The following is a 23,831-nucleotide window of genomic DNA, read 5'->3' as shown; positions in this document are numbered from 1 at the left end:
TAGTGGATTGGGGGCATGGATTTCTCTGTTGAAAGCCATAGCATTTCCCTAGGATCTCCTGATTTCATAGGCATCTTTGAATTCAGTCTTCTTAACTGTAGCTTGATTCTAGTTCTAGAGTCATTTGGGGTGAATGTCAGGGGCCTTTCCTTAACAAATAAATTACTAGGGATTCCTGCTGTGTAGCAAATTAAATAATAGAAAAGTGTTTGCAATAGTAGATCAGTCACAGATGTAGATGCCATGAAGGATACCAAAGATACAAGACTGATTACTAGCCTTCTCAGAAATTAACAGTCTAATTATTAATAGAAACTATCTCCAACCTACTTCCCTGGTGGCTCAGAGGTTAAAGCATCTGCCTCCAATGCGAGAGACCTGGGTTCGATCCCTGGGTCGGGAAGATCCCCTGGAGAAGGAAATGGCAAACCACTCCAGTATTCTTGCCTGGAGAATCCCATGGACGGAGGAGCCTGGTAGGCTACAGTCCACGGGGTCGCAAAGAGTCGGACACAACTGAGCGACTTCCCTTTCCAACCTACTAGCTGAAGTTGCCTCTTGTTCATAAGTCCTGCCTCTCTGGTTACATACTTGATAAATGCTTTCTAACCAGTGGAGTACCATTTAGTGCATTGGAACTCCTACCTTCTCTATGGCACCCAAGGCCTGAAAAAACTTTCTACAGCTTTCAAGGGAATGGAATCTCTCAGCAGAGAACATCATCTAAACTGGATCAGGGCAGTCTTCACACCTGGACCCTGACTGTTCGCTGCAGGATACCAGGGCATTTGTTGTAAATGAGGGAATTCCTTTTAGCCTCTGGGAAGTTTGAGCAGGAAGCAGTCAGTAAGTCCCTGTGAGCAAGATCAGAATTGCTAATTTTTTTTTTAATTGTTATTTATTCTCCTTCTAAATTATAGCTTTAGAAGATAGTACCACAAAGTTATTAGTGCCTTGTTTTTCTTAATGTTCTGCAAATTTATACATCTTTTGAGACTACAAACACTCTCACTAGCAATAAGAATAAATTATGGCAATAAACATAGTATACAATGACCTAATAGGAAAAATGATAATCCCTTTAAATGTCACATGGTAGCATTTAATTTACATTTACAAGGCAGTTAGTATGAGTACTTATAAGTTAATTAAATATTGATTATTCTAATAGCTCTAGTGTGACTTAGGATCTATGCAATGTAGAATAAATCTGGCTGATTTGAAATAAACTTAAAATGACATTGGTAACTACTGTGTAATTACATTTTATGGTTATTAAATGTAACAACAAGCTGAATATTTATGATGAATAAATCAAATACTATGGTAAAACATCAACATTGGTTTCTCAGTACCTACTCTTATTATATAAGCGCTTATACTTGTCTAAGTTTGTTTGTTTGTTTAACTATCTCTTTATGCTCAGTTGTCTTTGCAGAATATAGTATTGATATTTACAAGAGAAACCCCATGTATCCTGTATACCTTTTGCATTGTGCCTGTTGATATTCTCAAATGCAATCAATAATAAACATTTACTTCACTTAAAATGTTCCTTTGAAATACTTCTCTTATTCCAAATTTTATGTTTATGAATTATGCAGTCAACTAATTGATCACTCCTCTCTTGCCTCTTACTAGAAGGGTGCCATCAACAGAAACCAGCTAAATCCAAATAAAACTCATCCTTCCTCTTCCACTGGGTATCCATTGTTAAGAGTAAATACATTTTTGAGAAAGTTTCTATCTTTTGAGGGAAAACATGGGATTTGCTACTTAGAGCAAGGTGATGTTTCAGAAATTTCTTTAATAATTTTCCAGACTTTGCCATGGTAACTTTTCATTCATATTCACTCTTCTGTCCATCTATATTTCCATCCATCCATTCATATATTCATTCAAATGGCTATTTAGTCAATAAGGCATCACGAGCGATTCTGCATAAGAATGTTAGTAAATTTGGTCTTTTATCTCTTTTCCTGGAAACCCAACTTTGTTGATGTGGAGGCTAGGTCAGTATATTGCTGGAACTGAGAATATAATGTGCCTACCAGATTGGGTTTTTTTTTTCACATAATGGTGCTGTGTTTTGTTGTGGTTGGGTTTCTGAAAGAGAAGGCTTTTAACATTGAAATGTTAGATCGAAATGAAACATTAAATGATAACTAAATACTGTCAGGTCTCTTGAATGTTGTCAGCTGTGGATGTTATAATATATTGGAAAAAGCTGGATATGTGCTTTCTGATCCTTTGCTATAATCTTGAATGCAGTTTGTCTGTAACAAATCTGCTTTTCAGTTTTTCAAACCAACTTCCCAAGCTGGTAGGACCACTGTGTGCTCAGAATTTTCCAATTGCATTTCCTTTCCTGAAACATCAAATCTTATCTCCTGCTTTCAAAAACCTCCATGGTCACCTCCCTCTGCTATGCATTTAAACTTCCCACTACTCCCCAAAGGACTTCCCTGGTGGCTCAGTGGTAAAGAATCTGCCTGCGAATCTGCCTGCTGATGCAGGAGACCCCAGTTCAATCCCTGGGTCAGGAATATCCCCTGGAGAAGGAAATGGCAACCCACTGCAGTATTCTTGCCTGGGAAATCCCATGGACAGAGGCCCATGGTTGGCTATATAGTCCATGAGGTCACAGAAGAGTTGGACATGACTTAGCGACTAAACAGCAAACGACATGACTCCCCAGTACAATCTCAACAACTCTCTCTTTTCTGTCTTCCTATCAAAATCTTTTAAGATTATTAGTCTAATCTTGGCTCTGTAAGTTGCTGTCTACATTTGTACAAATCACTTAATCTTTCTGAATTTCAGATTCTTAATCTGTAAATTGGGAGAGGGGATGCAGGGCAAGGGTGAGGAGATGCATGAAATATCTGTAAGTTCACTTTTCAATTCTGAGCTTTTTTTCTCCTTTGATTCTACGTTGAATCCCATTCTGATGCGAAGAGCTGACTCATTTGAAAAGACCTTGATGCTGGGAAAGATTGAAAGTGGGAGGAGAAGGGGCCAACAGAGGATGAGATGGTTGGATGGCATCACCAACTTAATGGACATGAGTTTGAGTAAGCTCCGGGAGTTGGTGATGGACAGGGAGACCTGGCGTGCTGCAGTCCGTAGGGTCGCAAAGAGTCAGACACGACTGACTGACTGAACTGAACTGAATTCCATATCCTACATGATGCCTTCCCCAGTCCTACTCTCACACTCTAACTTCACTTCTCAACTCTTAAAGCACTTGTAGCACTTACTACATAGTTATTGAAATACAAATTTTCTCATATCATTCTTTTTTATTTTATGAAGTTTCATATTATAATAGCTCTCTGAATGGACTGTAAGCTTCTCTAGGGGCAGGAACCACTGTTTAGGCTTCTTGATGTGCCCTTTCGCCTATGTCAAAGAATCTAGCATAATCATTTGATCAAGAGAAAATGCTGGCTATATACTTTTTATAAATTATTGATTGAGAAAAAGAATTAATGGTTCTACTGTACCAAGGTACACGTGAGCTGAAACAACCCACTTATTTATCTAAATGCAGATCAGATATTACCTCCTTTATATGACTGTAATTTGTTCATCTTTTCCTTTCCAGCTCCTAGCACATAGCCAATGTTCAATAAAGGTTGGTTCAAAGAAGGAAAGAATGAATGAATGAACATCCTCTTCTTTCAGAGCTTTTATTAGCCACTAAGTTTATTGAAAATAGTTTTACATTTTATTCTGTGCACCAACAAATCACCTTTCAAATCTGAGCTTTTTATCTGGGCATGTAAATACTCCCTTTCAAAGTAAATTAATCTTTATAAGCTTTTATTATTATTATTATGCTGTGAATTCCAGTTCTTTGCTTTCTCTCAGCAGAGTCTCTGCCCTTGTCTAATCACATCTGCAAGTAAGCAAATGTTGGCAAAAACTCATAAAATCTTATTAATCCCTTTGGGCAAATGATGTCAAACTCAGTGGCCACTATTGCCATTTATAACTATGAATTGCAAATTTGCATTGCCTCTGGACACCATAAATAGCTTGTCGTATAAAATGTGGATAAAAACCATGCTTCCATTTCATAAGAAGGGTCAACATGAATAATCAACTCAAAATAAGCCTTTAAAAGCATTTTGATGTTCAAGGTTGCTTATCAACACTCACCTCCTAAAAGTAACATGTAATTTTTACTTATTTAATTCCATTTCAGAGGTTTTGGTTGCTTGTAAAAATCATACTGTGTAGCAAGGAAAGCTAAAATGGCTTCTCTGAAGAATAGGCAATCAGTTATGATTTTTGACTGATAGCAACAAAGACTATGTCTAAAAGGAGGGAATTTATTGTCTGGACATGGAGGATTCACAAGGACTCTGGAATGCTGAGGAATGGGGCTTGAAGATAGGTGGGAACCAAAGAGTCAGGAACGCTACAGCTATCTCAATAATCTGAACTCTTGCCATTGCTAAAAAGAATGGGCTTAAAATATTCCCCTAATACTTGAGCCACCATGCAAGAGTTCTCCATCTTTTTCAGTTTCTTTTGTATAAGAAAGTTGCCTAGAATTATACTGCCTGCAAAATTACATGCAGTAGGGAAAGGATGGTATCCCAGTAGTAAATCAGGAAGCTATTTTAAAAGGAAATGCATATTGAATGGCTTTAAAGTGACGACTATCCACCACAGTTAGTACATAATAATATAGGCTTATGTTCACTTAGTATATTGTTCATTCATTCAGTCAACTAATATGATGCATGTCTACTGTATCTAACTACTGAGCAGACAGCTTGGCCCCTGACCTTGAGGAGGATACCATATAGCACCTAAGAGAAACCTATAAAGAAATATGCACAGTACAGTCTAATTAGGGTCATAATGAATTGCAGATAAAGTGATATGGAAATTCACGAACAGAAGCTATGAAAGGCTGTGAAGAGGAGGAAAGAGTATTTACTGTGGAACCATTGAAGGTGTGGAGAAGGCAATGGCACCCCACTCCAGTACTCTTGCCTGGAAAATCCCATGGATGGAGGAGCCTGGTAGGCTGCAGTCCATGGGGTCGCTGAGAGTCGGACACGACTGAGCGACTTCACTTTCACTTTTCACTTTCATGCATTGGAGAAGGAAATGGCAACCCACTCCAGTGTTCTTGCCTGGAGAATCCCAGGGACGGCGGAGCCTGCTGGGCTGCCACCTATGGGGTCGCACAGAGTCGGACACGACTGAGGTGACTTAGCATTGAAGGTGGGTTTGATTATCTGCCCCGGTATCTAACAACTCTTTAACTTAGGAAAAAAAAATCACTTATTATCTCCAACACTCAGTGACCTTATCTGTAAAATGAGAAGGATAAATAGTCCCTGTAAGATTGGAAGAAGTAAATGAGATTGCATATATTTAAGCATTTAGCACTTAGCAGGTGTTTGATAAGTGATTGTTGATTGATTCATTCGTAACAAAGAATGTTGCTGGCTTCAGTTGCACCAAGAGGAGATACTGGAAACGGATCTTGAAGAGCAATGAGTATCCAAAAGGACACACACACACACGCGCACACACACACACACACACACATATTTATAAATTGAATTTTTGCTTCGTGAGCTGACAGATGAAACTACTGTTTCATCACAACTAGTCATAATTATGTCACAAGTAGTCATATAACATGAACCAAGGCAACTGAGAAGAATAAAAATTAGTATGAGAAAAGAAATAGATTTTGAAAAAATGAGTAGAAATCCTTCCAGGCAGAGGGAAAGGACATTTTGAGCACATGCAAAGATGAAGTGATATAGGGCATAAGGATGTCTGGAGAGGTGGTGAGAAGGTCAGCAAAGATGGACTGTGAAGATTTAGGGCAGTGTCAGGTAAAGAGAAGAGAGTGATGGAGATAGTTGATAGAAGGTGTAATGCAATGTGAAAAGTTTGGATTATACCAGTCATCAGTGCTTTTCAAAATGTGATCCCTATACTTCTTGCATTAAACCCAACAGGATTACTTCTTAGAATTACAGCATCTGAGGTCCCAACCCAGACTTCTTAAATCAGAATCTCTGAGAGCAGGTTGTGAAGAAACTACAGTTTTTACAATCTACCTGAGGGATTTTAAGACACCTTATAGTGTCAGAACACCTGTTAAAAGAAAGCCAAGGGAAATGTTTAAGTGGGTAATCATGAGAAAAGGAGAGATTAAGACTCCATACACTGTGTCACTGTGTTTCTTTTTCTTTAGGAATTTGGAGTATATTTTATTCAATATATCCATCCATGTAGGGTTTTGATATTGCTGAGTTAAACTTAACACATATGAGACAGATTCACTACTGGGATATACCAAATAATGGTATTCTCTTTTTATAGCCAAGAATCAGACTAGACTATGAATGATTCTGTGGCAAATAAAATAGAGCAAGATGGCTGATAATAAAAATGAACACTTTCTAAAAGCATTTAACACTCAAGGAGATGGAGCAGGGAGAAGATGTATGCTTTTGAAATAGGGAGAGGGGTGGGAGAAAAGGAAAAAATGAAACAGCATAAATTTTCAGAGTTATGGTAAATGTCACAGAAAATTCAACAATTTTCTTTGCAGAATTTAGAAAATGAGTGTGCATAATTCCAACTGGGTGATATCACAGGGAATTTGAAAAGTACCCTGAGGCAATTCAGGGAGCTGCTTTTACATTCAAGCTGAATGAAAGAAACCATCCATATTTCAACTAGGCATGCATACACACACGCCCGCACACCCAATGACTGCATGCAAATGTACACCACAAAAGCACTTAATCACAAAAATATACTCTTAGGCTGAAGGTGCAGCAGGTAGGATTACCTTGTGGATACCCTCTACCCATCTACCCAGTCCCCAAAGTCAGGACTCAGATTTTAAGCCAAAATGATCAACCAGCTGCAATTCAACCTCAGACATTTTTGGGGGGAGTTGAAAAGGTAAACAATGTCAGTTCCTTGTTTTTTCTGACTTAAAGCCTTGCAGCTACATAAGCACAGACTTCTGTGGTGTTTAGATGTCTATTCGCAGAGAACTGCATTGAGGCACAGCCTGTAATTTCTGGCAGCCTTGTGAACAAACAACACGTTAGAGGCTGAACTCCTCTGAACCAGTTCCTTGCTTTCCTTCACTTGCTAAATGCAAATCAGTAAGGAAAGGAAAGGAATCTGGTAACATGTCTAAGAGACTACGGAGGGTCATGTTAGGTAAACCAAAGGGAAAAAAAAAGCAAACTGCCCTTCATCTGGGAAGCAATTTCAACACATAATAGCATGAAGAAAAGGGGTAATATTTCTGAAGCAGAAAGACAAACACATACTTTCATGTCCATAGAAATTTGGGCAATAGAGGTGAGGGATGTCAGTAAGGAACCCAAAATGGAGCTCTAAAGGGTTATTGTTGGTTGGGTTCATTCATTCATCCATCCATTCAACTAAGATTTATTTAACCATTACTATTATCATGCTCTGTGCAAGGTGGTAGGGATACAAAAATAAACATGAAATAGTGCCTTTCATCAAGGTGCACACATTTCTATGGGAGAGATAGATGTGGAAAAAAATATTTATAAAATAGTGTGTATAAATGTAACTATAAGCACACAAATAGTGGTTAAGGGCCTTAAAAAAAAAAGAAACAAAGTACTTCAAACCATATGTGTATGTAAAAGAAAAGAGCAAAGAAAGACCATAAGAATGCTTGAGGGGAAATTATTAATAGTATGATGTTCTGGCTAGCTTTTATGAAGTATCTGGACCTTTCTTGATATATTACCACTTACATAACATTAATTTGATCATGTTGCATTCAGTTAGAACATGAGTTCTGAAGATAAAACAATGTTACAGTAATATAGCTAGAATGATACATGTCCTGGCTGCTGCTCTCAAGATGAAGTGGAGAAAGATGAAAGCAAAATGTGTGGTCAGGACCTTCATCTCTCTGAGTCAGAAAGTTTTAGAAACTGAAATCATTTGCTTAATTGGAGTAAGTTCATGATTATATCCTCTCTTCTCACAGTCCAAGAAATGAAAAATTGTAGAGTAGAATCAGCTCAAATTAAGCCTTAAGCTTTGGAATATATGATTTCTTTGTTTTGTTTTACTCATTCAGAGAACAGTAGATGAGCAGAAGGAACTGGCATTTATTGAACACCTACTTTGCATATGGTTCTATGTCTAGGGCTTAATATAATTTACCTTATATATTAGCTCTGTGGAGGAGGATCATGGAAATGACAATATTGCATAGAGATTCCTGGATTCAAATCTCAGTTCCTCAACTTATAAGTTGTATGATCCTGGTCAAGGTACTTAACCTCTCTGGACCTCAGGTTTTTCATCAGAAAGATGTTTGTATTAAAAGAGCCTTTCTCAGTAATTGTTATGACCATTAAATTATTTAATATAAGTAAAATACTTGGAGTAATACCTGACTCAAAATAAACACCAACGAATGTTAGCTACTCTTCCCGCTTTTAGTACTACATAATATTCTGTTTAGTTGATCCTCTGGGGAAAAAGCTCCTTCAATTATTTTAAAAATTAGCATACTAAAAACATAAGGAATACAATTTGATAAAATGTAGTGACAATGAGTTTACAGTAAGCATCTTGATTAATGGTGAAATGTGAAAAAATTTTTTCTCTGAGCCCAGGAAACAGCTGGGCTGTTCACATTATCCAAAAATGTACTTGAAAGCCTAGGCTGGACGTTAAGGCAAGAAGAAAAGAAAGGTATAAGGACAAAAAGGAAAAAGTAAACTGTAACTATTCATAAGTAATGTGATGATATATGTATAAAAAAATCCAAAAGAGTTATTGGAATTAAAAGGTGGACTTATCAAGGTTGCCAGATACATGATCAATATACAAAATGAGATTTGTCAAAGCTTAGAAGTGTACTGTAAAATCTCCTTTTAACTTTTCTCTCTTTTATTAACTCTTTCATTCACCCATATAAGAAATATTTTTAAGAACCCATTATCTGTCAGAGTCCTCCTACCTTACTGCAGAGTCTTAGCTTTCTGGAAAATCCTTAGTTTCCCAGACGTTCAGCAAAGTATTGCCAATAACATGCCTAGTCCAAAATCCTATAAAGTTAGGAGTGGCTTGGGCAGATTCTGGAGACCCTAGAAGCCTTGGCCACATAGAGTGTCTCTCATCTAGAGCCTCTGAGGGATTATGGGGGGTTTGCACATGAGAGCAGAGAAGCAGGCAAACATCTTCAGGATGAGTTAGCACAGTACTCAGAGGAGAAGCTTTTCTGCCCAACTTGCTTAGGAAGTACTTCCTTAGTGATTTTTTTTTAATTTATTTTTTATTAAAGTATATTTGATTTACCATGTTGCATTAGCTCATTAGTTTCTGGTGTATAGCAAAGTGATTCAGATATATGTATACATATACACACACACATATATATGTTCTCTTTCATATTCTTTTCCATTATGGTTTAGTATAGAATAGTTCCTTGTGATATATAGCAGGTAGGAACTTGTTTATCCATTCTATGTATGATAGTTTGCATCTGCTAATCCCAAACTCTCCATCCCTCCCTCTCCTATCTCACCCACCTTGGGAACTGCGACTCTTTTTTCTATGTCTGTGAGTCTGTTTCAAAAATAAGTTCATTTGCGTCATATTTTAGATTCCATCTACAACTGGATATCATACTGTATTTGTCTTTTTCTTTCCAATATATGTAATCTCTAGGTTCTAGGATGGTAATTTCTAGGTTCATCCATGTTCCTGCAAATTGCATTATTTCATTCTTTTTGATGGCTGATTAGTATTTTATTGTTTAATGTTGTCTTTTTAACTGTGGGTGGCAACCTGTAAGTGGGTCAAGAAAATAACCATATAGCATATATATGTGTGTTACATATATATCTATATATCTATATATATGTACGTATTTTCTGCATTTTTGAGCTTTTAAAAATATTTTACTTAAAAATACCAAGGTATTTGTTTTTAGGCATGTAACATTGGTACCTTGTGCCATTTTTAAAAGAAGAATCCATATCCTGCGGGCTCTCAGCTATCTGAACACCTTCAATTTTAGGTGTCCTACTGGGAGACAGAACCAAGTTTAGGGAGATAATACCAGAAAAAACAGGGAGGATAAATATGCTATTAATGAAAGCAGCGAAGCATAGGAATGTTGTCTCAAGAAGCATCAGTGAAACTTGGGAAGATGCCTTGTCATGCCCTTGTCACTGTGTTGTGCAGTTCCACACAAAACAAAGACCTGCTTTCTCAGTGTTTATGAAAGGGGCTAGTTCTCTCAGAAGGAACGTGGAGGAGAACTGATTAATAGGGTACAGTTGTCTTCTCTAGTGAAGTCTTGAATACTCCTTTTGTTTCTGGGATCTGTGATGTTCCATCCATCTTAACATCATCAAACCAACATCAAAATGGGGATATAAACGTGTACTTGAATGCCTTTTACAAACCCAAAACTTTAAATTTCTTGATCTCATTTAATCTATACATTGGTCCTATACAGAATATTCTCCTTATTTACAAATGTGTAGCTGATAGCTCAAGGTCACTGGGTTAATAGGCGATACATGCAAGAGTTACTCCAGGACTAGCTCCACAGTGCCACCGGGGGACACTTTCCTCTCTACATCTTACTTCCTGTCTAACTGCAATTAGAGCATCCAGTTCACTTTCTTTTGATATTGTTTATTTATATTCTTACTTTGATGCAGACTTGCAAATTTTTCTTTTTCTGTATATTTGGTTGTGATCTTATCATGGGACTGATAGTCCCAAAGTTTCTTACAGAACCACAAACTGTGGCCTTCAGTCTCAAGTGACACATGTCTAACTGATAAATCCCTCTTGACATCTTTCTTGAAGCTTTGATTTCACAGGATTGAGCTTCTTTCAAGACATTTTACTGCAACAGTTTTGCAAAAATCAAAACAAATCTTTTGGAATCTTAGTTTTGAAGACTGCCTTAAGAATTGGCATTCTTTATCACTTGAACTAAATAACCTTTCTCCACAGAACATGCAGTTTTGTCTAAAAAGAGTAATGTTGTGTGTAACTCTGTTAATTCTTCACTCTATTTCTCTATCTTCCAATATTCAGAACCAGAGTGTCCTCTTGGCAGATTATCAAAACTTTCTTGTTTATTTCTGGCTTTGTACTATTTTCCCATTTTGCTTCTCTTGCTGTATTTGGTCTGTTTTGATGTCAGGTGAACAAAGGGGTGCCTTGGGCACACAGCAGAGAGGTCAGTTTGGATCTGTCTGGAACTGAGTGTCCTTCATTCCAGTCATGGCATGCTCTCATTGCACTGCCACTGTCCATAATGCTCACCAGTCTGAGGATGTGCTTAACCCCTTGCCAGGAGGGAGGTATGACCCTAGGTGGATAGTGACTGGAGAGTGGGCAGCATCTTCAGCTATGCCTTGATTATCTCAGCCAACTCAGACATTGCTTTCTGATAAAGCAGGTGCTCACTCTGGATTGAGGCTCTTTCCCAGAGCAGGCTATTTTATAGCCATCTAGCAGGATATCAATAAGATATTGAAAGGATACTTGTGTTTTTGAGACCTAAGGAGTAGGAGCTGAAATGCTTGTCCATTAGGAAATGGAGCTGCCGGTCTGCAGCATGAAATGGAATCTCAAAGGCACTATTGCTGGAAGGTGCTTCAATACTAGAGAGGTAATTGTTGCAGTATTGATTTTCCTGGATTTCCTGCTATAGCAAACAGTCATCTTAATCTGCAAGAGCTCAAGTAAATGCTTAACATCCTATTGATGTTGAGTGTCCATTTCTTGCTTTGGGATCTTGAGGCATTGTTTCCCACAGTGCATGAGATTGTTGTAAAGATTTCATTTCAAAGTGTTCTGATGTGCCTTGTCATAAATAAATAAATTTAACAGTGTAAACATCAGGCCCTCCCATGTTACCACCAGTTTAATAATCACCTCAGTCAGCCAATTACTTATTAACCCCAGCATCTGCTTCCTTTATCCTTCCCTTCGCCAGGGCAATGGCCCCTAGGTACCCTGCCATTTTCTTAGAAAAGATGTCCAAGGCAGGACTTGTCTGAAAGTGTGGAGGCTGGGGAAATTATGTGGTGGAGAGCCTGAGAAAAGAATGCCTTTCTTCTCTCCTCTGATAAGAGACATTTGCAGGTGATGGAGCAGAGATGTGTGGGAGCTGACTTCCTTCTCAAGTGACAGGGATTCTGTTTCTCTACAACTGTGGTGTGGCTATGGTTTGACTGTCCAAGAAACTCACTCTAGTCCTTTCAGCTCTTTTTTCCAGAGTAAATCACTATAGCAGGATTTGTGTTTCTTAATTTAATTTCTTGGTATGAGAAATCTGATTAACTCAGCTCAGCCTAGCAACAGGTTACCCTTGGGTCAGGAGCTTACCTTGATCTAATTACCTATGGATAAATTACCTGTGGATAAATTAGGATCCCATGGGCAGAAGTTCTCTTAGTAGGGCAAACTCCAACAGTGGGGAATAAAAGGCTACAAAGGGGCACATAAATTGTCAATATTAATTTTCTCTGATAGAAATAATTTAAAAATTATATACTTATGTATACATATGGTTGCTAAGTCATGTCCAACTCTTTTGCAACCCCATGGACTCTAGCTCACCAGGCTTCTCTGTCTATGGGATTTCCCTGGCAAGAATACTGGAAATAGGTTGCTATCTCCTTCTCCAGGGAATCTTCTCGACCCAGGGATCTAACCCAGGCCTCCTGCGTTGGCAGGCAGATTCTTTACCACTGAGCTACCAGAGAAGCCCCAATTTAAAAATTACAAATTTCATTTATTAGTGCTTCCAGTGATTTATTTGTTATGAAAAAAGTGTTGTGAAGAAGGAAATGGCAACCCACTCCAATATTCTTGCCTGGAAAATCCCATGGACAGAGAAGCCTGGTGGGCTACAGTACATGGGGTGGCAAAGAGTTGGACACGACTGAGCGGCTTCAATTTCACTTTCACTTTCATGTATTTTGTGAGTACCAAACTGATAGACAAAAGTGAAAACACTATTTTGACAAACTGAATTGCTAAAGTACTTGTATTTGGGATATATTTGGTTGCTAGGGATTGATTTGTTACTTTGCTTTCTATATTGAAAATACATGCTATTTCATAGAAAAAAAAAGAAAAAAGTGCTGGCTATCCTGTATAGTATGTTACCCAGAGAAAACAGCCCTTTTAGATTTGCTTTTACTGATTTGCATTCACAGCAAGAGATGTGGTAAGTTCTAGGAAATGTAGTAAAGGCATGTTATTGAGAACATTGTGCACTATATCATGTAGTGTTCTTAATAAGAATGTAGGGACAAAATCTTTTTAATGGTCTAAAGTACAGAAAAGAAAACTATATTTCTTTGAGTAACTTTGTTGACTTTGCAATATGGACATTTTGACTGATAAATCATTGTGTTTCTCTTAGTATCTTAGGGTGTGTGTTCTTGTTTGTTTATCTTCCCTGTGGCTTCTTTTATAGTCCACCCAAATCCTTGTTTTTCATGTGCGGTCTCTTCTCTTGCTGACTCAGTTGGTTTCCGCCATCTCTCCAACACTTCCAGTTCCAAAGACACTCTAGAAGCCTTACTCCATCCTCAGGGAAGAGGCAGCTCTAAAATAGTTCAAAGTCAAAATGCAGTTCCTAGCTTAACTAAATTATACTACCATAGTGAAGGAGAAGGTAGAGATTTTAGTGAAAGAACTAACCAAATTAAAGACAAAACAAGCTGAGAGACATCACTTATATGTCTTCATTTCCATTTTTTTCTGTCTACTAAGAAATTGGTGTGGTGAGCCGAGGACTGGAAGTGCCTTCTGCTTAGGAGGCACTCTGTGTCTGAAGGCCCAGTAGGAACCTGAAAAGGGCCCAGAGAAAAGGAAGCTCAAATCAGCTTATTAGGTTGATCTCTAGACTCATCTTTAAAAGTAGTCAGGTGGAAATATAAATATGTGCAGCCTGAATGGGAAACAGTGAGATTTTTGAGGTTCCTTAAAAAGTTAAAACTAGAACTGCCCTCTGGTTTAGCAATTTCCCTAGATAGCATATTTAAAAGCAGAGACATTACTTTGCCAACAAAGATCTGTCTAGTCAAGGCTATGGTTTTTCCAGTGGTCATGTATGGATGTGAGAGTTGGATGGTGAAGAAAGCTGAGCGCTGGCAGAATTGATGCTTTTGAGCTGTGGTGTTGGAGAAGACTCTTGAGAGTCTCTTGGACTGCAAGGAGATCCAATCAATCCATCCTAAAAGAGATCAATCCTGGGTGTTCATTGGAAGGACTGATGTTGAAGCTGAAACTCCAATACTTTGGCCACCTCATGAGAAGGGTTGACTCATTGGAAAAGACCCTAATGCTGGGAAGGATTGGGGGTGGGAGGAGAAGGGGACGGCAGAGGATGAAATGGTTGGATGGCATCACCGACTCGATGAACATGGGTTTGGGTAGACTCTGGGAGTTGGTGATGGACAGGGAGGCCTGGTGTGCTGCAATTCATGGGGTTGCAAAAAGTCGGACATGACTGAGTGACTGAATTGAACTTTTGGGTATATATCCAAAGGAAGTTAAATCACTGTATCAAAAAGATACCTGCACTCCCATGTTCATTTTAGCATTATTTACAGTAGCCAACACATGGAAGTAACCTAAATGTTGATCAATAGATGAATGGACAACAATAATGTGACACGTATACACAACAAAATATTATTCAGTCATAAAAAAGAAAAAAAATTGCTATTTGTGACAACATGGGTAGACCTTGAGGGTATTATGTTTAGTGAAATAAGACAGTGAAAGACAATTTATGTATGATCTTACTTATATGTGCAATCTAAAAAGTAAACAAATGTGTAGAACAGAGACAGACTCGTGGTTGCCAGGGGTGGGAGTTTGCCAGAAGTGGAAGAATTCAGTGAAGGTGGTCAAAAAGTAAAAACTTCCAGTTAGAAGATAAATACATTCTGGGGATGTAATGTACAGCATGGTGACTGTTGTTCAAAATTCTGCATTGCATATTTGAAAGTTACTAAGAGTAGATCTTAAAAGTTCTTATCACAAAGAAACACAGTTTCTATCTGAGGTGATTGATGTTAATTAGGCTTATGGTGGTAATAATTTCACAATATAGATACATATCAAATCTTTATGTTGTATACCTTGAGCTAATACAGTGTTACATGTCAACTCTATCTCAATAATATTGAAAAATAAATTAAAGGAGTTGGAGGGGTTACTCAGTACCCATGGTAGCTCTAGCTTAGCTCAGCAGGTCGACTGGGGCAAAGCCCTACTAGTGAAAAGAGTCTGTGGTTTTGGAGTGTGCCTTATGCCTCTGTTTTTCAGGCCATAATGAATATACTAGCAACTGGAACAGAGATTTGGATTCTTGTCACTGAGAAGATGAGTAACAGTAACAATTTCTTCATCAGTTTATTTAAACCTGTTACATTGTATTTATGTTTGAAAACTGCCTCAAATCCCTAAATCCTTTTGTGAGTCAAACAGGATATGTGTGCATGAGTGAAATAACATAACTATTTAAAAATGCAGGGAGAGTAAGCAATGTTCCCAGTGATACCATTATTCTCCCACTCAGTGATCTATCACAATGCCTCAGGTTCCACCATTAGAAAAACTTCTTTGAGATAAGTCAGTTCAGTTCAGTTCAGTTCAGTCGCTCAGTCCTGTCCGACTCTTTGCAACCCCATGAGATAAGTCAGTTTCTCCAAAAATCAGGATCACAATGGACACGTTTTCTCCCATCTACACACTGGTAATTTACAATTTTATCTCAAATACTTTGTAAACTGAAAACCCTTTACAATGTAAAAAATTGTATTATTAAGAGTTTTTAGTTTCCATAATTTGGATTAAAATCTGCATTCAATTCAGTTCAGTTGCTCAGTCATGTCCAACTCTTTGGGACCCCATGAACCACAGCACGCCAGGCCTCCCAGTCCATCCCCAACTCCCGGAGTTTACTCAGACTCATGTCCATTGAGTTGGTGATGCCATCCAACCATCTCATCCTCTGTCATCCCCTTCTCCTCCTGCTTTCAATCTTTCCCAGCATCAGGGTCTTTTCAAGTGAGTCAGTTCTTTGCATCAGGTGGCCAGATTTCATTAGATTATTGATATCTGGGAAATCAAAAGGAAGGACCCTGGCACAATGAGATAGAGAACAGATAGATCATAACAGCATGGAAGATCATGATCAAGGGAAAGCGTAAGAATGACTCAGAGCTGCTGCTGTTCATCCTTTCCTGCATAGGGCAAATCTTGAGAGATAAATCTTCCAGGGGGAAGACCAGCTCTGCCCCAAGGGGCTAAGTAAATAATACAGTGATTACTTGGTTTAAATCCTGGCCCTACCAACTACTAGTTGTCATTATCTTGAACAAGATAATGTTGTTTTTCTGTGTTGTTTTTCCATCGATGAAATGAGGACAGTAGAATAATCTTCATAATGAAGCTATGAGGACTGAATGAGTTGGTATTGGAAAAGTGTTTCGCACAGTGCCTAGCATATAATAATCACTTGTTGTTCAGTAGCTCAGTTGTGTCTGACTCTCTGATGCTGTGGAGTGCAACACGCCAGTCTTCCCTGTTCTTCACTACCTCTCAGAGTTTGCTCAAACTCATGTTCATTGAGTCGATGATGCCATCCAACCATCTTATCCTCTGTTGCCCTCTTCTCCTCCTGCCCTCAATCTTACCTAGCATCAGGGTGCTTTTTCCAGTGAGTCAGCTCTTAATCACTGTCGTTGGTTAATGAAATTTGAAAAAAATAAAAAATAAATTGGTGGTCCAGGAAGAGACTGGGTATCATGGAGGTCAGAAATTGCCTGCGATATTAAATTTAACGTGCATTTGTTTTTCCATTTTAAGAGACATACTCAAAGGTATAAGATATATTAGAAGTGGAGAGTTGGGTGAGACAAAGAATATACAAATCCAGTGGAAGAGAAAGAGAAAAGAGCAGATTTGGGAACTATTTCAAGGAAAAAACAGAATTTGATGACAGATGGAGTGGAAAAGTTTTTTGTTTTTAGAAGTACAGGTAATATAGTCCTTGAAATAAAAAGTGGAAGTTACTTAAAGTGCACATTCCTGATGTGTGTGGCAAAGTATCCTGGGCCTGTTCTGAGGTGTTGATTAGGTGATGATAGACACTTCTAATGAGTGAGCAGTGGCAGGACATTGCACAAAACTGCCTAACAGAAACATGAGCCACATATGTGTTTTAACATTTTCTAGCAGTCCCCTTAAAAAAAGGAGCAAAAAAAAAAAAAAATTAATCAATGTTAATAATATATTTTAATTAAACTAATATATTCAAAAATATTTTTAGACTGTATAATGAATTTTTTAAATTAATGAGATATTGTACTTTTTTTAAATTGTCTGAAATCTGATGTGTATTTTACACTTTCAGCACAACTAAATTTTAACATTTCAAAATACGTGTAGGTAGTGGCTATATATTGTACAATATCTGTACCTTCAGTGAAAAGAATCCTTGTCATCAGTCCCTGTCTCAGGATGTAGTGTCCTCTTGTCCACCAGGTTAATATTCAGTTGTTCCATTTTGGTCATCCATGGTTCTAACTATAGGTATTAAGCTTCTACTCTGTGTTAAGTCTTGGATTAGATGCTGGGGATTCAAAGATGTCTATAGAGAGTATAATTTTATATCCCAGGGAAGTTTTGACTGGATTAAACTAGTTCTTCTTTGGGTTTTTCTAAGTGAATTCAACTAAATCAAACTAGTTTGAATATGACCAGTTGAAAACTAAATCAAACTGTTTTAAGCAAGCAAGCCAGTGTGAACTTGTCTTAAGAAGAGCAAAGATTTCTGGCTAGTTCCTTTGGGTTACTGCTTAATTATGCTATTGAAAAGTAGTTCTGATTTTACATGGATCTAGTCAAGGCTATGGTTTTTCCAGTAGTCATGTATGGATGTGAGAGTTGGACTATAAAGAAAGCTGAGTGCCGAAGAATTGATGCTTTTGAACTGTGGTGTTGGAGAAGACTCTTGAGAGTCCCTTGGACTGCAAGGAGATCCAACCAGTCCATCCTAAAGGAGATCAGTCCTGAGTATTCATTGGAAGGATTGATGCTGAAGCTGAAACTCCAATACTTTGGCCATGTGATGTGAAAAACTGACTCATTTGAAAAGACCCTGCTGCTGGGAAAGATTGAAGGTGGGAGGAGTAGAGGATGACAGAGAATGAGATGGTTGGATGGCATCACCAAATCAATGGATGTTAGTTTGAGTAAGCTCCATGAGTTGGTGATGGACAGGGAAGCCTGGCATGCACAGTCCATGGGGTCACAAAGAGTCAGACACAACTGAGCGACTGAACTGAACTGAACTAGCCTTTTGATTACTTAGTTTTACTTGGACTTTGTGTACTCTAGTCATTTCAAAATGGTTCATAATAGATAATAGATGTAATACTGACTTGCCAATTCAGAGTTGAGCAGTCTATTCTAAGAATATTAAACACTTTAAGCCACTTGTGAACAGGTAGATGTTGCCAAACACAGAACACCATAAGAAAAAAGACAGTAACCAGGATATAAGAATTGGGCCCTAAGGTCATAGCTACTCTGTCAATAAGCCTGACTTTAGTCTGAACTGACAAGATTATTGTATTGAGATTCTTCAAACCTCCTAAATTTGGGAATATTTATTCCCAGAAAGAGGTACAAACACTGAGTTAAGGTTAAATAGCCTTAGTTGTACAGTTCTTCTGTGTATTCTTGCTGATGGTGACTGCAGCCATGAAATTAAAAGACGCTTGCTCCTTGGAAGGAAGGTTATGGCCAACCTAGGTAGCATGTTTAAAAGCAAAGACATTACTTTGCCAACAAAAGTCCGTCTAGTCAAGGCTGTGGTTTTTCCAGTGGTCATGTATGGTTGTGAGAGTTGGACGGTGAAGAAAGCTGAGCGCCGAAGAATTGATGCTTTTGAACTGTGGTGTTGGAGAAGACTCTTGAGAGTCCCTTGGACTACAAGGAGATCCAATCAATCCATCCTAAAAGAGATCAATCCTGGGTGTTCATTGGAAGGTCTGATGTTGAAGCTGAAACTCCAATACTTTGGCCACCTCATGCAAAGTGTTGACTCATTGGAAAAGACCCTAATGCTGGGTAAGATTGGGGGCGGGAAGAGAAGGGGACGACAGAGGATGAGATGGTTGGATGGCATCACCGACTCGATGGACATGGGTTTGGGTGGACTCCGGGAGTTGGTGATAGACAGATAGGGCTGGTGTGCTGCAATTCATGGGGTCGCAAAGAGTCAGACACGACTGAGCGACCGAACTGAACTGAACTGAGCCTTAGTTGTGAGTTGATATCTGATTTGGCAACAGGCTATTCAGAGATTCCTAAAGATTAGAACGTTACATATCAGTGAGTGGTGAAAGATCTGGGATTGGACTTCAGTTTACCCTGGGTCGATGTGAGGCTCCTGTATTAGAGAAAGAAGCATCAAAAATAAGAAAGGAGAGAAGGATGGCAAGATGCTGAGCACACTCATTCACCTAACTAGAGTGTGTAGCTTGAATCTGGGTGATGCAAGCCTGTGGAAAGATTCCCAACAATACCATGGGCCTTGAGAAATGAGGTACCGATGAACTGATGCAAGGACAGTCTGCAGGGAGATTAAGTTAGGTTTACTTTACTCCAGAATTTTTACCATTCAGTCCATGCTGCCTAACACTATGCCTAGTTTTTCATAAGTTAACCTCTCAATCTTTCTCAGGTCTGTCGTTTCAGAAGCATTCAATGGCTTCTATTGGGCTACCAAACCTATATAGATGACAGATAAATTTTTGTCACTTGCCTTGTATTTCCTTGCAGGCTATAAGGCTAATTTTCTTGCCACTTTCAAGTGCTTCTAACCTCCATTGTCAGAATTCTTATGTTTTCCATCTCATGTTAACTTATCATTCATGTTGGTCTCCCTGTTTTCATTCATTTTTCTCTATGCTTATTAAAATTCTACCCATTCAACAGGGCCAGTACAGGGTCTTGCTTGCTGTCTGTTGTCTCTAGTGTCATAGATCTCATTTTCCACTGAATCTTCTAGCCTTGGTCCACATCACACAACTTGTCACCTCTATTGCCTTATCTTATTCCTTGAGAATTTCATCAGTGTTAACCTCAACACCCCAAGCAGTTTGAAAGATACTCAATAGCAAGAATTGTGTTTTTGTAATCTCTCCCCACCAGCATTATAGAGTTATGAACACATAACTTCTTAGTGTATTTACTTAAGATGGGTTTTGATGATTACTATGTGCTCGCTACTTGAGAAGCAGCACAGAGTTAAGGACCCTGGCTTCATTTAGTTGGTAATCCAGTGAAAAAATAATTAAGTTTGTAAATGAATAAATAAATCAGTTCATTTTTAACTTGATAATTTTTATAATGAAAATTAAGCCAGTGAGACAAAAAGAGAAAAAGGTATTATAAGTAAAATTTTGTTAGAGATTTATTTTAAGGAGTTGACTCCCTTGATTTTGGAACCTGGCAAATGCAAAATCTGCAGGATTAGAACAGGAGGCCCAGGAAAGAATTGCAGTTTGAGTCCAAAGGCTGTCTGCTGGCAAAATTCCCTCTTCTTCCAAGAAGGTCAGTCACTTTTCTACTAAGGCTGTCAATTGATTAGTGAGGCCTACTGACATTAAGGAGAACAGTCTGCTTTACTCAAAGACTGCTGATTTAAGTGGTACTCTCATCTAAAAATATCTCCTAGAAACATTTGAAATAACGTTTGACTAAATATCTGCATACTATGGCCTAGCCAAGTTGGCATGTAAAATGAACCATCACCAGAACCAAGTTGAAGTTTGGAAGATTGGTTTGGGTTAGTTAGAAGAAGGTGATCAGGAAGGGTGATCCTGAAAGAAGGAATAGATCCAGAAGTATGAAACACAACATGTGTGTACAGATCTATAAGCAGATCACTATATTAAGAGCATAAACTATAAATTAGAAAATTGTGGAAAGAAATTCTGAGGGCATCTGTTGGAGCCAGGTCATGGAGGGTCTTGTGTGGCATGTTCAGAAACTTTGACATCATTATGTAGATAGTAAGGAGTGAGTGAAGTCTCCCTACTTAGATTTGCATGTTACACAGATTACTTTGGCTGGGGTATAAAGAATGAATTTATGAGAACAAAACTAAGGATGGAAAAACCAGTTATAGAAGCATTGTAGTGGTCCTCAAGAGCCATGGTTAAAGTAGAAACCGTAGGAGTGGATATAATGCTAAACACAGGATATTCAAGAATATCCTGTGTTCAAGAAATATTTGTAAGGCAAATTCAAGAAATATTTGTAAGGCAAAGTAAACAGAACTTAAAGATTAGATGTGTAGAGACAGAAGAGAGGAACTTCCTGGTACTTAGTTTGGATGCTCAAGTGTATTTAAGCTTTATTTTTTGAGATGAGAATATAGGGGAATGCAGGAGTTTGTGGAGGACAGACGTGGAGAAGACAGAGCCTTGATTCATAAAATGAATTCAGATTTGAATATGTGAAGTATGAAGAGCCAATGGAACCATAAGAGAGTTGTGCAAAAAACTTTGTGTGTCTTAAGTTCAAAGGAGGCATGGGAACTTAAGACAAAATTGTAGGACACATTTGCATACAGATAGTAATGTTCTACAAGAACTTGAATGAAACTGACCAAATAGAGCCTGAAGAGAAAAAGATCAGTGAACCGAAGACAGTGGGGGAAAAACTCACAAAGAGGCCTGGAAAGGAGTAGTGAGGGGGGTAGAAGCACCAAGTATCAGAAAAGTAAAGACAAATGAAGGAACTAAAAGGAATGAGGGACCCAATGCCAGTGCAACAGTGAGTTCAAGAAAGATAACCTCTTGCTTAGGGTTTATTTAGCAACAGGGAAGCCATCAGCAGGGCTCACAAACTCAGCTACAGTAGAGTGAAGAGAAGAAAAGTTGGATTGCTAACAGTTGAAGAGTGAGTGAGAAGAGAGGAATTGGTGATAATGACAATCCTTCAACAAAAACTCTGGCTGAAAATGAAGGGAAAGAGAAAGACTCAGGTTAAAAAGAAGATTATAGTTTTTAGTGTGAGGGAGACCTGAGCACGTTTATAGGCTATGGGAAGAGAGCCACACTGATAAGTGTTGTCATATGGAGAGGAAACTGTTGATGGAGCACAGCAGGTTCCAGAGGAGATGGGGGTGAATCAGTGCAGGGGTTAGGCCCTGAACAGTGTCTGTGGCTAGAGGAAAGGGAGAATTTATTACCAGAAAAAAAAGAAAAAAAGCAAAGCATGTGTGGATGGGGAAGCCAAAAACTGAAAAACTGTATGTTGATAGCCTCACTTCTTAAAAATAATAAGAGCTGAGATCATTATCAAAATGCAAGTGGAATGGAAATTATAGTGGTTTGAGGCATTTGCTGAAGCTTTGGGATTGTGAGTAAAGGGAATAGGAGAAGAAATTGCCAAGGAGTTTAACTCAGATTAGAGACTTATGAATTTGTGGAGTATCTAGAGTTAACTATTGTGTGATATTTGGGGTTGATGGAGCCAAAAGAGAAAGCCCAGTAGAGGCAAAAGTATTGGTATATTGGTAACGTGTTTTCAATGATCTATCACTTTAATTTTTCAGGCCTCTTTTCTTTTACTTTAGTATGCTATTACAGGGGTATTTCTTAAAATGTCACTATGATGTATCCTTTAAAAAGCCCACTCTCTGATCCTTTAAATTTTATAATAGCCCTACTATTTCAACTTAATGTGAAAAAGAAGAATAATTAAAGTTTTCTAATGATAGAAGTCAAGGCTGTATATTGTCCCCCTGCTTATTTAACTTATATGCAGACTATATCATATGAAATGCTGGGCTGGTTGAAGCACAAGCTGGAATCAAGATTGCCAAGAGAAATATCAATAACCTCAGATATGCAGATGACACCACCCTTACAGCAGAAAGCAAAGAAGAACTGAAGAGCCTCTTGATGAAAGTGAAAGAGGAGAGTGAAAAAGTTGGCTTAAAGCTCAACATTCAAAAAACTAAGATCATGGCATCTGGTCCCATCACTTCATGGCAAATAGATGGGGAAACAATGCAAACGGTGAGAGACTTTGTTTTTTGGGGGGCTCCAAAATCACTGCAGATGATGACTGCAGCCATGAAATTAAAAGATGCTTGCTCCTTGGAAGAAAAGCTATGACCAATCTAGACAGCATATTAAAAAGCATAGGCATTACTTTGCCAACAAAGGTCCGTCAAGTCAAAGCTATGGTTTTTCCAGTAGTCATGTATGAATGTGAGAGTTGGACTATAAAAAAAGTTGAACACCAAAGAATTGATGCTTTTGAACTGTGGTGTTGGAGAAGACTCTTGAGAGTCCCTTGGACTGCAAGGAGATCCAACCAGTCCGTCCTAAAGGAAATCTGTCCTGAATATTCATTGGAAGGACTGATGCTGAAGCTGAAACTCCAATCCTTTGGCCACCTGATGCGAAGAACTGACTTACTGGAAAAGACCCTGATGTTGGGAGAGATTGAAGGTGAGAGGTGAAGGGGATGGCAGAGGATGAGATGGTTATATGGCACCACTGACTTGATGGACATGAGTTTGAGTAGCTTTAGGAGTTGTTGATGGACAGGGAAGCCTGGTGTGCTGTGGTCCATGGGGTCATAAAGAGTCGAACATGACTGAGCAACTGAACTGAATGATAGAAGGTTGTCCTCTCCAAATCCATGCTCCCAAACTATTAGATAACTAACAATTATTTTAGTGCATT

The 23,831-nt window shown here is 38.4% G+C and overlaps 1 long non-coding RNA gene across 1 annotated transcript; it reads left to right on the top strand.

The window, feature by feature from the left end:
- The first annotated feature begins 13,972 nt into the window (after positions 1-13,972).
- LOC145510188 (uncharacterized) lies at positions 13,973-21,863 on the top strand. Its single transcript, XR_014056874.1, has 3 exons — positions 13,973-14,298; positions 18,134-19,117; positions 19,394-21,863. It is a non-coding gene; the product is annotated as an uncharacterized LOC145510188 (long non-coding RNA).
- The last annotated feature ends 1,968 nt before the right edge of the window (positions 21,864-23,831 follow it).

The sequence above is a fragment of the Giraffa tippelskirchi genome, chromosome 1 (genome assembly GCF_054371585.1).
Source record: "Giraffa tippelskirchi isolate mGirTip1 chromosome 1, T2T-mGirTip1v1.2.pri, whole genome shotgun sequence".
NCBI lineage: Eukaryota > Metazoa > Chordata > Mammalia > Artiodactyla > Giraffidae > Giraffa > Giraffa tippelskirchi.
Note: the sequence above shows the minus strand (reverse complement) of the source record. Positions and strands in the feature narration are given on the sequence as shown.